The sequence below is a fragment of the Callithrix jacchus genome, chromosome 1 (assembly GCF_049354715.1).
Source record: "Callithrix jacchus isolate 240 chromosome 1, calJac240_pri, whole genome shotgun sequence".
NCBI classification, from domain to species: Eukaryota; Metazoa; Chordata; class Mammalia; order Primates; family Cebidae; genus Callithrix; species Callithrix jacchus.
The window spans coordinates 17,880,642-17,897,093 of record NC_133502.1 but is presented as its reverse complement, the minus strand read 5'-3'; the positions used below and the strand labels follow the sequence as shown (position 1 = coordinate 17,897,093).

The following is a 16,452-nucleotide window of genomic DNA, read 5'->3' as shown; positions in this document are numbered from 1 at the left end:
TATATGGTAGAATGATGTGGCTTTCCCAAACCTCATCCTGTATTATCTCAGAGCTACTCAGAGGTCTAGCATGAGGCACATAGATTTGGGCCCTGGATTCAGAGACTGACATAGCACCTGCAAATTCTGTTTATATCCCAGCAATGTGAATCTCCTTTTCTTTTTTTGCCACACTTTCACAGAGTTTTTTGTTTTTCTTTCTGCCACTGCCTAACTGTATGCACCCTTTAGTCTCTTGGCTCTTCTGTGAAGATTGACTTTCTCCGTCTGGACATCTTCTCATGGGGCTCCATTTCACATTTCCGAAGCTAGCTGCACCTCTGTCTCTTACTTTTCCTTCTCCCACTCCATCTGCTTTGGCCACTTGAAAATTACAAAGTCAACTTCTCCTCATCAATGAATGAGAAGAGGAGACATGTGGCTAAAATAATGTACATAGCATCATCCCTATTCCCTTTTCACTCAGAAATAAAAGTTTTCAACCAGTGTTTATTGAGTATTGTATTTAAATATTCAATACTGAGTATTTACTATTAGATTAAATTAATAATTTAATATTTGATACTGAGTAATTATTGAGTATTTAAATACAATACTCAATAAATGCTGTTTGGGAAGAAGAGTTTCAGATGATACAAAAACTCACAATCTACTTTTGAAAAGCATGTTAGGAAGGATACAAAATGTTCTAATCAGAATTATCTAAAGAGCCTAAACATACACACACAGTAGCGTGGATGGTAAATATGTTTGTGGGCTGTGGGTAAAGGGCTCAGAGCTCAGATAAAAGTGCATTGGTTTAATCTGGGTGTTAGGATCAAATATCACTTAATTAGAAAAGCTTGATGCAGGCATAGGAATTAGAGATGATTTTTATTTGGGAGCATAGGCTGTCTAGGAGAGTTCTTTTTACCTTTTCTGAGTTCTGAACCAATTTGCTTGAAACATATGTCACATGTATATTTTATTTTTAAGAAGTATAGAGAAAAAAATAAAGGAGTAAAAAGCAGTGCCAGCTTCTGCTTAAAAGATTATTTTTAAAAAGCTGGAATCAAATCAGTGAACTTTAAGTACATGTGTTATGTTATCAGTTATTCTAACTCAAAACCCATGATATGCTGATGTCTCCAGTGCCAGAGCACGCTGACCTCGGAGGCTCTCTGGCTGCTCTCTGCTCCCTCTGCCTCAGCTCTGTGCAGCTGGACCAGAAGAGTGGGAGCAATTAACCTGTCAGCGTCTCCCATTTTTAGTACCTTATCATTTGCATATGAACCAAAAGAAGAGGTAAATTGTGAAATTTTAAACTTAATTTTCCTAGAAGAGTGAATAGTGATATGCTTCTCCTTCACAGTATGTGGGTGGTGACATTCAGTTCCCACCAAAAAAGAATCTGTTTCCCACTCCTTTCTTCATAGGTGAGTTGTTCTTTCAGGTTTTATGGGAACTCTTCAAGCTGATGAGTAAATGGCCTTTTCATACCAAATATGAGCAAATTAAGCAAGACAAAACCTCTAGAACAAGCTTTCTCAACCTTGACATCATTGACATTTTGGGCTGGATAGCTTTTTATCTGGGGGGCTGTCCTATACATTCATAGATGTTTAGCTGCATCTCTGGTCCTACCCACTTCATACCAGTGGCAGACCCCAAGTTGTGACAATGAAAAATGTCTCCAGCAGTAGCCAAACATCTCTGTCAGTTGCAATCCCTTGATCTAGAAATATATATTATACGTAATGATCTTAACAACCCCGTGAGAGGAGATCGTTCCAGATGGTTGCCTGGCTTCTGTAGGGAGTGGTGAGGGTTGAAACTGAATGGTATTCTAGGGATTGTGACTTAAAGGATGAATTTAACACACTTAATGAGGATTTTTGTTATGCTTATTGTGTGATGACCAATTTGTTCACATAGTTTCATAAAAGGGTATGGATCCTTCTTGGGGCTACCAATGATGTATCCTGAAGAAGGAAAACCTATACACATTTGTATATATCTATATATATTTTTAAGCTTCTGAATCTTAAATCTTAAATGGTGGATCAGAGTCTCAAAGTAAGAATAGAAGGCAACAATAAAAATAACTCTGCATGATTGCTTAAAAATAAAAAGAACTTTTTTTTTTTTTTTGAGATAATCTTGCTCTGTTACCAGGCTGGAATGCAGAGGTGTGATCTTGGCTCACTGCCACCTCCAGCTCCAGGTTCAAGTGATTCTCCTGCTTCAGCCTCCCAAGTAGCTGGAACTACAGGTGGACGCCACCACACCCAGCTAGTTTTTTGTATTTTTTAGTAGAGACAGGCTTTCACCATGTTGGCCAGGATGGTCCTCCATCTCCTAACCTCGTGATCTGCCCATCTCAGCCTCCCAAAGTGCTGGGATTACAGGCGTGAGCCACAATGCCTAGCAAAAAAAGAACTTTTTAAAATGGCAACACTTCATCATTTGGCTGACAGTAATTAATGGCAAAGGAAGGGAATTAATGAGCAAGTCCAGGGAGTGAAAGTTTCTTCCTAAGGAACAACAATGGACCAATATTGTTAATTTTGCAAGTGCAGCCAACTCACATATTAGAAATTATGGAGTGAAATTCAAGACAGTAAAGGAAAAAGTTAAGCCAAGGCCAAATAGCATGCTGCAGTGGATGGACTCGATGCTTGTCTCCCACTGGTCAGTCATTTCAGGAGAGGGGCCACCTTGTCTATCAGACCTAACTGCCGAGTGATGATCTGAATTCTCACCCAGAGGCTTTCTCAGGCCAAAGGTACCATCAGTTTTCCTCCTTCTTGAGGCTGAAGCATCTGAGTAAAACCTGTTAGCACCATAGACTGAGATGTCTCCTAGTTAAAGGAGGTAGGAAGACCTACAGGCTGTTTTTCATTAGTGCCATCTAAAGAGGCTGGTGACTGATGGCTGGGATAGATAGAGATGGTATATAGTGTTTTCTCACTTGGCGTGGCTGCTTGCAAGAAGAAGCAAACACTGTTGAGGCAGCTTGTTGGGGAGGGAGGATAAATTCCATTTAAATTGTTGAGTCTATTTCTCCTCACTAATCACTGCCATCTCCCTGATTTATTGCTTTTTTCGTTAACATTGACAACAACAATAATTATCTAAATGTATACAATATTTCAAGGCTTCCAGAGAGCTTTCTTCTTTGGGCCTTGATTTATTGGCAGCTGCTCCAACAGATTCTTAACTTGAACGTCACCTGATGAGTCCGTTTCTGTACTCCTGAAAAATCGACTTGAGATATATGCTGTATGACATTCATTTCACCCACCATTTAGTGATTCTTTGATCCTACTTCCAACCCTGCCTGTAGCCGGGGAATGCAAAGTGCTTTGACAATCACAAGAGAAAGGAATGTTCTAGGAGAAATTATGTTATTTTTGGAATTATGAGGTTCTAAACCCTTTCATTTATATTTTTACCGGTGTAAACTACTGTATTAACGTATAGTCCCCCTTAGTGGAAAGAAGTAAAGCTCTGTCAATATTTATTCTGTTTGTAAAAGGTAATGGCAGAAATCCCTGGGTTGTTCACTTCATTTGATGTATACTGATCCTGAAATTGCAAGGCAGATGGGGCAAGTGCTGGCTGCAGGCATGAATCTCCTGCTTAGCAGGCTGCCTTAGAGCTGTTTTCTAAGAAATCTCCATCTTTGTTATTATTTCTTTCAAGGTGTTGTGTAATTTTAAAAGTGGCAGTTGCAACAGTATGTAAAAAAGGCTGACAGCTGGCAGCATTCGGCTTACTTTTCTGTCCCTTTTGTAGAAAGCTAAGTGTTTTGCACTGTGAGGGGTGGGGAAGTAGAGTCATATACTTTATTTGGATTTCGTTGCAGCATACACCCTGGTTAGAGTAGACTCCTACTGGAGCAAGGCTTTTTGTAAGCGGTGCTTGGCAGTGCTGGTAGAAGCCCATCTTAATTCAACTCACTTAATATGTGTTGAGGTGCCTGTAGTGTCAGGGTGTGTGTAAATGTTGAAGAGGTAGATAGTTATTTGCCTTCCTCAATTGTCAGTCTTGTAATTGTTCTTGTTAATTTGATAATAATGTTAGAAACACAATTCCCTGTTTTCTTCATTCAATGCATATTTCCAAAGCTGTGCCCAGAGTATGTTATATGTAGCTCTGAAGTTGTCAAGAGGAGAAGGGAGATATGGTTCCTCACCTCCAGAAGCTTAAAAATGAAGACAGAGAAAGCCAGATAGTGAAATGAACAGAATAGCCAGAGACAGTACTGCCCAGGGAGCACCGTGCCCTCAGAGCTCTCCTGTGGGAGGTGAAGGGTGGAGGTCATGGGGGATTCAGGTTCAGGGATGCTTTGAGATCCCTTTGGTAAGTTTCTGAAACTATTGCATTTTTAAACTTTACTATGTTTGATGAATTTATGTGATGCTCAGGGTTGATACTCTCTGTCCATTTGCTGATAGCCTGGAAAAGAGGTTGATCTACCTTAGTGTTTTTAAAAAACATGTCATATTAAACCACAAACAAATGAAAAGTTTTGAGGGAGGCCTGAGACGGCAGAGAAGGAAGTCAGTGGGAATAAGTACGGAATAACATGCATAAAGGTGACCTATTTGGGCAGACCAGTTGTGGAACTGGTTGGGGAATTGGAATCATGGTCATTTGTTTATTCCCTAACGTAATCTAATGAGAGAAAATGTGGACACGAAAAGACTCTAAATGCTCTTTCAGAAAACAACTGAGCAACTGTGAAGGGGAAATTTAAGCAAAATCAGGGAGCTTGACTTAACAGAACAGAAATTTACGATTCATATGGGAAAAATTGGGCAAAATTATGTGCACGTCAAATTGAACCAAGAAGCTTTAGTAATAAACCTAAGTCTCAGAATTGAAGTCCTCTGTATGAAAAGGGATCTAGAGTGCTCGCTCAGCTCCTCGGCTCTGTCTGGAAAATTTTTCTGGGTATGAGTAAAGCTGTTTGTAACTTCACTGATCTTGAACTCTTTTTGAGTTAGAGTTTAAAAGAGCAACCAAATATCATTGAAAAAGTATTGAACAAAATTAAAATGTGAAGTATTTGAGAGCCAGCCATTTCTCTGGGCCCACCAGGGTTCCTGGCATACAAGGGTCCAGTGTGTGTTTGTTGCAGCCAAGTGGCAAAAGATGCATTAAGCAGGGAAAAAATAGTCTGTTGGCTTCCCCTCCCCCCACTTAATTCTAACTTCAAAAAGTTTTGGAAGTAATTGAACCAAAGACCTGATTAATTTTGAGCTAAAATGAAAGTTGCAAAAATAATCTTTGAAAGTAATAAAGAGATCATCTGAACACATGCATGTTGATTAAAATGAGGGGAATAAGCAAGTTTACACTAGGGCAAGGCATTCTTAAAATGCTGTTGTTTAAAACATTCTTTAAAATGTTTTCTTAGATAAGAATGGCGTAAATCACACACGTATTATCAATACGTTTTGTTTTTTTTTTAAATAGATACAGGTTTTTAAGAGTGTGTTGTGAATGAACTCTTTATTCCTGTAAAGCTATTTTGGCCAGTCTCTCTCTTGTTCTTGGTAAAATAATGAGTGATTTTCATGTTGTTCCCGTTTGTAATATTGCTATTTTTTACTAAGATGGGGTCTTTAAGCAGAGAGATGAGAAAGAGAAAAAAATGAAAATAAAGGGAGGAGGGTCAATAGGAGAAGTAAGCAAAGACGGTCGTAGGTGGTTGCAAAACAGAGAGAATCCAGGGGTCTTGCCTCCCAAGAGGTTGTTCACTGCCTAAGACAAGAATTATCTCATTACAGTAAAAACAACACTGCATCGGACTTACACTGCAATTGAGACTATGATTATTTTGTCTCAATACAATACACTATTTTGCCCTTCTGGATTTTGGTGAGTTGGATTTTTCTCTCCCTTGAAAACCCCTCATTTTCCAATATTATCTGTCCTTGGTGGTTTTAATGTGATCAGTTTTTACCATGCTGAGTAGGATTCTAAGATGCTTTCTTGACATTTAATTAAACATGCTTCTGTTGGTAGTTCTAAGGTGCTGGATAGGCAAGCATTTCAGGCCCAAGAGAAGCACACCATTTATAACAATAAATAGCTAAGAGTTTGGAAGGGACTTTAAAACAGGAGCTCCAGGGCCGGGCGCGGTGGCTCAAGCCTGTAATCCCAGCACTTTGGGAGGCCGAGGCGTGTGGATCAGGAGGTCAAAAGATCGAGACCATCCTGGTCAACATGGTGAAACCCCGTCTCTACTAAAAATATAAAAAAAAATTAGCTGGGCATGGTGGCCTGTGCCTGTAATCCCAGCTACTACTCGGGAGGCTGAGGCAGGAGAATTGCCTGAACCCAGGAGGTGGAGGTTGCTGTGAGCTGAGATCGCGCCATTGCACTCCACCCTGGGTAACGAGAGTGAAACTCCGTCTCCAAAACAAAACAAAACAAAACAAAAAAATAATAAAATAAACAAACAGGCGCTCTGTCAACTGTTTTGCTTTTACACTACCCACCCGCAAAATGATTTTGGAAATCTGTCTGTCCTCTGCACCTTTTTAAATGAAACCTACAATTTATATCATACATTTAATGCTACATTCCCAAATTATATAGTTTTTAATGTAAATGTTTCCATTTTAGAATAAAAATGTTACATCTCTCTTTTAAGAGGATATGATTATATCTGGAAGCTACTGTGATTTGTTAATTGTTGCTATTCATTTAAAAATACATAAATAATCTCTTTTTTAACATGTGGAAATTTTTCTCTTCTTTCCTTTCTCCCATGAACTCGTATTTCCATTTAACTTTCTTCACAGAACTTAAAGTAATATAACTATACTTCAAAGGCTTTTATTGATCACTCTTTCATACCTCTCTATAATGAAAATCTTTATATAACTTTAAAAATATGTTTTCTGAATTAGATTTTCATTAGGATAATTGATAAAAATAACCTAATTTTAGATTTAGATAAACTTTTAGATTTGTTTTAAAATATCTCTCTTAATAAAACAGGCTTTAAAAATTTTAATTAGTTCATTCACTGGGGTGACATTATTTATTATTAGAATGAGAAAAAGGCTCAATATTAAGTGTATTTTAATTTTTTATTTTATAGTTTTAAGTGCTGAGAACAATTGTTTTTATAAATGAATTGATGAGAAAAAGATATATCTGTCTTTCCTCTCTTCCCAGTCTTTAATAAAAAATTTGTTTATTCTCTCTTTTGTTTGAAAGGGGCTTGCTTTTCATTGGCTAGGTATCCTTAATCTATTGTAGGTGTTAAAAGTTTGAATCAAGATTGCTCTAGCATGAAATTGTACTTGGTAGTGCATGCTACAACTAAAAATTACCTTTGTAGGGATACTATGGTCCTTTTCCTAGCTCCCTCCTTCAAGTCAGAAGCATGATTCCTAATGCTGAGAAAATGGGCAACCGATGGGTTATAGCTGCTCCTCTTTGGGGAATTGCTGTCAGCCAAAGGGAACGGTGTAGCCCGTGGTTAACATGCAGGTCTACAGCCATGTCTAGCTGGTACAGAGGTACAAATGCCTGGATTCAACTGGGACAAATCTTTCTTTTTTAAATGCACATTCATTTATTGTATAGTGCAGAAAATCCAAACTTCATGAAGAACATGCATGACAAGAAAAAGATCTCCTATCCACCACACCCACTCAACTTCAGACACCAACCATTTTTGACTGTTTTTGTTTACATTTATTCTGATACAAATCTACAAAATTCTAAATAATATGCCTAGAATGCCTCTTTCTGGATGCACGATTTCATAGAAGTGGCGGATTTGGCTCGTTACCAATATCCCAAGGATTGTGCTTCAAATGAACCTGTCACCCAGATAGAGGACCTAGTACCCAACTGGAAACAAAGCTTCAGGGTTAACCCAGCTCTAGAGCTCCTTGCAGAATTGGCTTGAGGCTTCTGTTGCAACCACTGAGCTTTCCCCTCCATCTAGTCTTGCCTTCCTCATGTCCTCGCAGGCATATTCTTAGGATTACCTCTCATAGCTCTTTCCATCTCCAAGTCTGTTCCCATGAAACTCATTGTAAAATCCCATTCAAGCAATCACACTACTGGGGTGTGACTCTGCTGAAGGGAGTTACAATAGCAAAAGCAAAGACTTGGAACCAACCCAATGAGAGACAGGATAAAGAAAATGTGGCACGTATACACCATGGAATACTATGCAGCCATAAAAAGGATGAGTTATTGTCCTTTGCAGGGATATGGATGAAGCTGGAAACCATCATTCTCAGCAAACTGACACAAGAACAGAAAACCAAAAACTGCATGTTCTCACTCATAAGTGGATGTTGAACAATGAGAACACATGGACACCGGGAGGGAAACATCACACTTTGGGGTCTGTTGGGAGGTGGGGGCTAGGGGAGGGATAGCAGCGGATGAGGAGTTTGGGAAGGGATAACATTAGGAGAATTACCTAATGTGGGTGATGGGGGTATGGAGGCAGCAAACCACCATGGGATGTGTATACCTATGTAACAATCCTGCAAGATCTGCACATGTACTCCAGAACTTACAGTAAGATTAAAAAAAATTCCAAACCATTAAAAAAGTCATTTTATTTTGGGTAGAAATAATACAGTGGGCCAATGTCATATATTGTGGTTAGTTTTGGTAGCATCTTTTTATACTGTTTGTATTATGTAATATCTGTACTTAACAGGGGGACAGCTGTTGAAAATATGACCCATTCTCGATAAACGCTCTCTTTGAATTTTTGCTAATGAGCCAATAATATTTCAGTTATGTCTTGGATGATCTCCTTTCATTCCCAAGTGTGAGGTAGGATAACTCAAGTGTGCAATATACTCACATTTTCAAATGTAATAATCCTCACATTTAAAATGCCTCGACATAAACTATGTTGTAGTTGAAGATGTGGTTTTTAACAGGGAATATTCACAAACACACACATTCCTTAGTAGCATGGAGCCAAGGGAAAAGCAAACTACAGTTCATGAATAATGCAGAATTTTTCTGTTTATGCAATTTCCATCTGTTGTGTGCATGGTATTTATGATATTCACAAGATAAACTGATAGGAGTGTGTGATCTACTAATATGTATGTTTTAGAAGCTTTAATTGCTGTTTTTATGGAAGCATGATGCTCTGTACTTTGACTCCAGGGAGATGAAAATTAGAAAATAAAATAGCAACACAAATGCTCCTGAATATCAAGCTTTTTATTTTTAAATGAGTGATACTTGATTTGTGTCTTACCACACTCCAGGATCTCAAAGGGCTTGCCAACATTGCTTTCTGATCTCAGGTTAGATGAAAAGGGAGAACAGATTTGAGTGGAATGATTCTGTCTTTCCCCATGCAAACCTCTCCCCGTACCAGCTTTTCAATGACTACGTGCTGCTTTAGTTGAACAAGGAGAGGTGACATTTATGTTTTTCAAATGCTGTATTAACCTTGGAAATGAACTTGGATAACTTACCTTGGAAATTAAAGTTTTAATGAGTGACAGCCCCTAGAGAAAATTACAGAAAAACATATTTTTTCCTCTATAAATCAAAGGCACAATCGCACCAAAAATGTTTGTGGACTCTACAGATTTATGAGCTGATGTGATTTAGTGGCAAGTAGTGAAGACAGAGGAACTGGCTTCTTCTATCATTGGGTAAGAAAAATCACTGGTTCACTGTGTAGCTATGAACAGATTTTTTAGCCTCTTTGAACTTCACTGTTGTAATTAGAAAAATGCAGTGTTTGGGCTAGACATAAACATTTAGCACAAACATTTTTGAAAATCCTGTATGCACTTGAATTTCACTTTCAAAACATTCATTTCAGGCTACTATGTTTGAAAGACATTTTAGGTCTATAAATACTATCTTTTGTTTTTAATGAAAATTGACCTTTTTTTTTCTCAAGGACAGATATTGCAAAAGTTATTAAAATGTCCTTGTTGTTTTTTTTCCAGACAGCATTTTTAAAAGGCTTTTCAGGTACTTTGACTCTACCCTCATTTGTTTTTTTAAAAAAGTTTAATAAAAGAATTTGGAGCCTGCCTCCTCTCATTTTTTTAATAAGCCTGGAAAGAGGTTAATTGGCTTGTTTATAAATATGGCTTTCTTTGCTGAATATTATCTGTCAATTTACCTGAGTTTAGAAACTTGGAGGTGTAAAATGACTTCTCAGAGGTCCTTGCATTAACTGAATTGAGTAAATGTTAAATCTAAGATTTGGAGGGGAAAATTTGTTTCTGACCATTTCATCAAATACAGCCTTTTATGAATTGTTAACATTTAGATAGTCAGTGGTATGATGTAAGATGAGATAGTGCCCCACATATTTGTTTTTTACCTGATAAAATGAGGTCCTAATTTTGACCCGATTTAAATATTTAGCTTGTTGTATACAATGGCATGAAAAAACTAAAGGATTCAGGATAATTCAGATTCCTATTGATTCACATGATATTTTCACACTCAGCTCTCTCATCTTATTGTTTCTGCAAGCACTTTCAAAACACTTTAATTTGATTATATATATATGTATTTGAGACAGGGTCTCACTCTTGCCCAGGCTGGAATGTAGTGGCATGATCTGGGCTCACTGTAACCTCCACCTCCTGTATTCAAGTGATCCTCCCACCTCAACCTCCTGTAGCTGTGACTACAGGCGTACATCACTGTGCCAGGTTAATTTTTGTGTTTTTTTGTATTTTTTGGTAGAGACAGGGTTTCACCATTTTGGCCAGGCTGGTATCAAACTCCTGACTTCCAGCGATCTGCCCAACTTGGCCTCCCAAAGTGCTGAGATTGCAGACATGAGCCACTGCACTCAGCTTCATAATAATATAATTTTAAGGAAGTTTTTTTTTTTTTCATTTAAAGTGCTGTGGCTTATTTATTAGCTTACAAAACTGTGCATCTGAATTGGTCAGAGTAGGACCCTAGGAAACCAGAGAGGATGTAGGAGCTGCAGAAAATTCATTGCATCTGTATTTGTATGCATCAAAATCGAGATATTTACTGGATACCCAACTGGCCCTGAAAAGGGCCTCTGAAAAAACAAATATCATGTAGGCCCCCCGCCTCGTGTGTGTGTGTGTGTTTGAAGGCTGAATAGCGTGAATTAGTTAAATACTTTATTTCCATTTCAACATCTAAATGAATTTACCTGTAACCCTTGTAGCCATAATCTATTGCTGTGTGTGTGTGTGTGTGTGTGTGTGTGCCACAGGCAGGTTCTTGAGCTACTTTCTGGGTTCTGGGGGAAGCCAAATGAGTTTATCTGTAACACTTGTAGACATAATCTATTGCATTTTTTTGCTGCAGGGAAATTCTTGAGCAACAGTGACTGGTCCATGTTGCCCCAGCTGCATAGTCTAGTGTGTGATGCTCCTCATGGCTTCCACTGGGAGTGTGTGAGTCGCTGCTTGCCTGACCTACTTTCCACTTCCTATTTTGAATGTGGGCTCCTATTGTTTTATCTGTAGACATACTGGATTACCGGGGAAGTTTAGACAATTTATTTGTGGAGATTTCTTTTTGTCTCTCAACCTTTCTTGGAGGAGACATGGCAAAATACTTTCATGTGTATTTCCCTTTCTGAAGACAGTGTATACCACTCCAGTCTACTATTTCCCAATTGGAGAACTCTTGCCTTCTGGAGAATATATTCCGGGTTATCAGTTTCTTCCTGTTTGTTTATTAATTCCTCCCCCTCTGACCCTTGAAGGCAAATTGAGATCAGGAACCATATGTTATACTTTGTATCTCTCACAGCACAATACTTATGACATGTCTAATGTCTAATGCCCACATGCAGTACCTGCAGGTACTTTAGTTAATTGCTTTGTTTCCATTTCAACCAATTATTATTATTCACTATAATAATAGTAATAATTACTATTAAGGTTTTCTTGAGTGTGTGTCTGTGTGTGCGCACGCCTTGTTTTATGTTAAGCATTCCATATGCAGCATGTCATTTAGACTTTATATCAGTTTTGTAAGGTCAATATTAGAAATACTCTGTATTTTATAAATGGAAAAACCAAAGCTCATAGAAGTTAAATAACTCTCAAGTTAACACGTGTGCATTCACATGCACATACACACATACACACCGAATGCCATGTGCCAAGGCCCTTCTTCTCTAAGTTTCTGCTGGCTCTGTAAGCAGGAGAGAAGAAAGCTATTCTTAGAATAAGCAGGAGAGAGAAGAAAGCTGTCTTCAAGATAAGCCAAGTGGAGGTGTGCAGAGAAGGTAAATACATATACTCTGATTTGCGTCAGTTTTCCCTGAAGTACAAAATCAGCCTAACTTGTACCAAGGCATTTTGTCTTTTTGTAGAATGCTCCCACATTGTCTATCTCCTTGCATTTCTTCACTTTAGTCTTATACCTCGTGATATAATCATTTTGGCCATTTGTTTTTTTCCTGCCTTAAGTTTTATTATAAAGATCTGCCCCAAATTAAATAAAAATGTTTGAACCTGCACCAACCATATGCATGGGTCATGCCCAACTCACTTTGCTCTGCCTTCTCTGCTTTCCTGGCCACTGAAGTGAGGTTTGGCACAGAGAGGTGTGATTGTGCTGGTTGGGAGATAAGGTTGTCCAGTTTGTCCAGCCCAAATCATAATCATAGCTTAGATATCTGAGGTGGGAGAAGAGGAGTAGGAGGGAGTGTGTGTGTGCTTCTTCCTGGGAAAACTGAACTAAGTGGACTGAAGACAAGCAGTTTCTGAGCAACCATTACATATAGTGGAGGCTCAGACAAGCTTGGCTGAAGTGGGTCAGACAGCAGTGTGCTGAACACAAATAGTACCTACCTCCCAGTTTACCCGGGTCCTGTGATACCTGCCCGAGTCTGAAGCTGAGTCAAATCACAATTTTGGATATCGTTGCCATGAATTCAGTTTGCACTGTGGTAACTGACAGTTTTAATTGGACACACATTCAAAATCCACGTTTTTCTGCAAGACCTTGGCCATCTGTAGTACCTGGTCACATAGTCTTTCCCACTGAGCTTAGTTAAACTACTTGTTCTGACAGAAGCCACTTATCTAATTAAGAACAGTGCCCGCAAGATAACAAATAGGCTTAAATTAGCGGTTGTCTCCAGTCATACAGTCCAACTTTGATAGGGGAAGGGGCACATGCCTCATTACATTAAATTGTATTTGTCTTAATGCAAATTGGTGTCAAAACATGTTAATTGGAAGAAAAACATGAAGACTGTCACTTCATTCCATAGTAAAAAAATAGACTTCATGAAGTACACTTAAAAGCAAAGTAGAACAATGTTTAAAATTAACTGTTTCCATAAAATTTTATTTTTTCTTAATAAAGGTTTTCCAGATATGAATATTCTTGATTTTAAATATAATAAAACACAATTAAATTTCACTAATGTCCTCTTATTGCTCTCATTTTGCATTAAAATGAAGGAATTACGTAATTTACTTTCAAAGAGGTCGTAGATGCACGGTACTAAATTATAACTAGAGGATCCCAGGGAACGCGCTCTGTGCCTGCCTGTTCTTGGGCCACCCAGTTCCTCTCCCCCAAGGCAGTAGTTCTATAGTTGTTCTAATATCTTCCTAGGGTTATTCAGGATTTCATTCTTTCTTATAAAAATTATAACAAAAGTCTTCATATACATCACTTAGTTCAGGAGATTTATGACTATGTATTTACAAAGCAGATACTCTTTTTTTCTTTGGAGGGGCTGACATTTAATTAGTTGTTGATATGCACTTGGGAGATGCAAGCTAATTTATTACAGCATTTATACAAATAAAACATAATTAAAAAGACAAATATACTGCTATCAAAACAAAGGAAAACCACGTACTGCAGTAAAACATTGAACTGGAGTAGAATTTGCCTTGTGCTTTAAATGATGGTGGCTGTGGTTCTTCATAATGCTGCTGGAATAGAGTTTCCAGTCTTCCATGCCCATCTCTGCCTTGGAGGGACTTCGGTAAATCCTGACCTGGTTATTAGTTATCTACCCTAAGACTGAAGGTTTGGACAGCACTACCTCCTAAGCACCAGTATTGAGGTCTATGGGCTCCTTTGCTCATTCTCCACTTCTTAGAGAGTTTTGGACAGTGCATTCAAAGCACAGCAGCATTGCAGTATTCTAAGTCTGAGCTCTTTTCTTGCTGGTGGTCAGAATAATGCCGTGGAACTCAGAAAAGGAGATTTTACAAAACTGTCTACTATGTAAGGATAGCACTTCTCTGCAAATGCTTTTGAAGGTATGGAAAACAGTGAAAAACAATAACTCTAAACACACCAGGCCAGTCCTTTTCTAAGATGAGAATGCTCTCATTATGAGGCTTCAAACTGCTAAGATGAGTAAGTTTAGTTCTGTGAAACAACTACAAAGAACTGTCTCCCCCCAGTACGGCATTTGGCATAAACCGCTGGCATAAACTGAATGTTTTCCATGTTATGTGAACAACAGGCTAGTGTTGATGCAAAATGTTCCGTAATTCCTCCTGCTGCCCTCTGGCCATCACCCTCACGTATCACCTTCTTTCTCTGTAGTATCATAACCTTGCTTCCTGCTCACGGGTCACCTCTTGTGCAAGGGAATGAGAATAAGTGTTATCAACTCCATACCATTTCTTCTCATCAATGGCTGCATCCTTACAGGCTCTTGGCATTAACTGACTGTTCCCTCACCATGATCATCTTTCTTGGGGCCCTGGCTAATGGGAATGTGTATTAGTCGATTCTTGCATTGCTGTAAAGAAACACCAGAGACTGCATAATTTATAAAGAAAAGACGTTAACTGGCTTATGGTTCTGCAGGCTTTATGGAAAGCATGGTGAAATCTGCTTCTGGGGAGGCCTCAGGAAACTTACAGTCCTGGCAAAGGTGAAGGGGGAGCCAGTCCTTGACATGTCAGGAGCAGCAGGAAGAGAGACTGGGGGAGGTGCTACACACTTTATACAACCAGATCTCATGGGAACTGACTCACTATACCAAGGGGGCATGGTGCTAAACCCTTCATGATTCCATCACCTCCCACCAGGCCCCACCTCCAACACTGGGGATTATAATCCGACATGAAATTTGGGAGGGGACACAGATCCAAACCATATCAGGGAGGTACTTTGTCCTTCTGTTCACATTGTCCTTCCCTGAATAACAGAAATAGGGAAGCATTATTCTTTAGTTTTCAATCCTTGCCTCTTTCCAGAGGAAATTTGTCCCTCGGTATTCTCTTCAGCTTCAGGAGCACAACAGTGCCAGATTAATGTTTTTTTTTTTCAAACATTTCCCTCTGCTATCCTCTTCACCTTGTCTTACACGTCACGCTTAGTAGGTCATCATTCAACTTCTGGACCATCTAAGGTTTTGCATCATCTAAAATCTTGCTAAAGAATCAGATGCATGTGTTCAAAAGAGATTTCATTATCTGTCCTGGAAACGATTTTCAGTGAAACAAAAGAAGAATTAAATTTGTGAATTTTTTCAGAGAAGTTTTTCAGCCAACCCCTTTACTTGGGGAATTTATAGTCATTTTGGAGGGGTTTGATAAAAAGATGGTAGCTGCTTTGCTTTGTACATTAAGGGCGTTTCTTTTTTTCTTCTGTGAACTCTACATATTCACTGACGGATTTGTAAAATCCCTTGGGACCTTTATTACTCTCTTGCAGCTCTCTCCATGTTGTCTTTACTTGTCATGTTGGGGAATCCTAAAGTAGAAATGGATTTAAAAGAAGGTAAATAATATGAACTAACTTGAGGAGACTGCCCACTAGATCATAAATTTTAGCATTCTGCTTTCAAACTTTTCCTGAGGAGACTTTTGATAAAGAAGACATTAGTCTTCTCCTTTTATTTTTTTGATGTGTGGTCTTTTCACTGCTGTTGTTTATATCTGCCACATCTTCAAGTTGTCAGGGTGCTTTTTGGTTGCAATGACGCCCTCCAAATGAAGTTGACACTTCACCTACTTGGTGCTGCCCACAAATAGTAAGTACAGTCTCTGAATGTCATTAGTAAAAATGAACTCCGATTTATTAAGGAAAAAAACTAACAGAACAACCTGGTTGGAAAAAAAACTCAAATGAGAATTAGAAGATCTGCATTTGCCAATGGCTACTTGGCTGGCCACTTTCTTGCCTTCATATTTTTCTAACATATAATATGGGAATCATGATTGCTCCCTCGGGGTCTTGGGAATGTTCTTACTCATGTATTTGCTGAGCATCTTTTATGGTATATAACACTGTGCTAGAACCTGAGAAAGAGAGATATAAATGAAAAGGATTGCTGTCCTTTAGGAATAAAAAATACAGTTGAGGAAGCAAAATATACATACATAATAAACCAGTTAAGCACCAGTGATGATTATTTACCTCTTTAGAGCATTTTGTAGTTTTCAAAGCTGTAATATTGGGTATACAAAATTATGTTTATATATAAGTGCGTATATATTCATGTAT

General features: G+C 38.5%; 1 protein-coding gene across 8 annotated transcripts in view; it reads left to right on the top strand.

Moving 5' to 3' along the window:
- The window catches only part of FGF14 (fibroblast growth factor 14), a 686,012-nt gene that overhangs the window by 186,904 nt on the left and 482,656 nt on the right, over positions 1-16,452 (top strand). The window contains exons 1-2 of one of the 8 annotated variants that reach the window (XM_078326810.1): positions 7,446-9,653; positions 11,317-11,405. The exons of 6 other annotated variants lie outside the window; for them this stretch is intronic. The gene's annotated coding sequence lies outside the window, so the exon portion shown is untranslated. Of the gene's footprint in view, positions 1-7,445; positions 9,654-11,316; positions 11,406-16,452 lie in introns of those variants that run through there. One more of the 8 variants, XM_078326740.1, reaches the window with a different exon arrangement.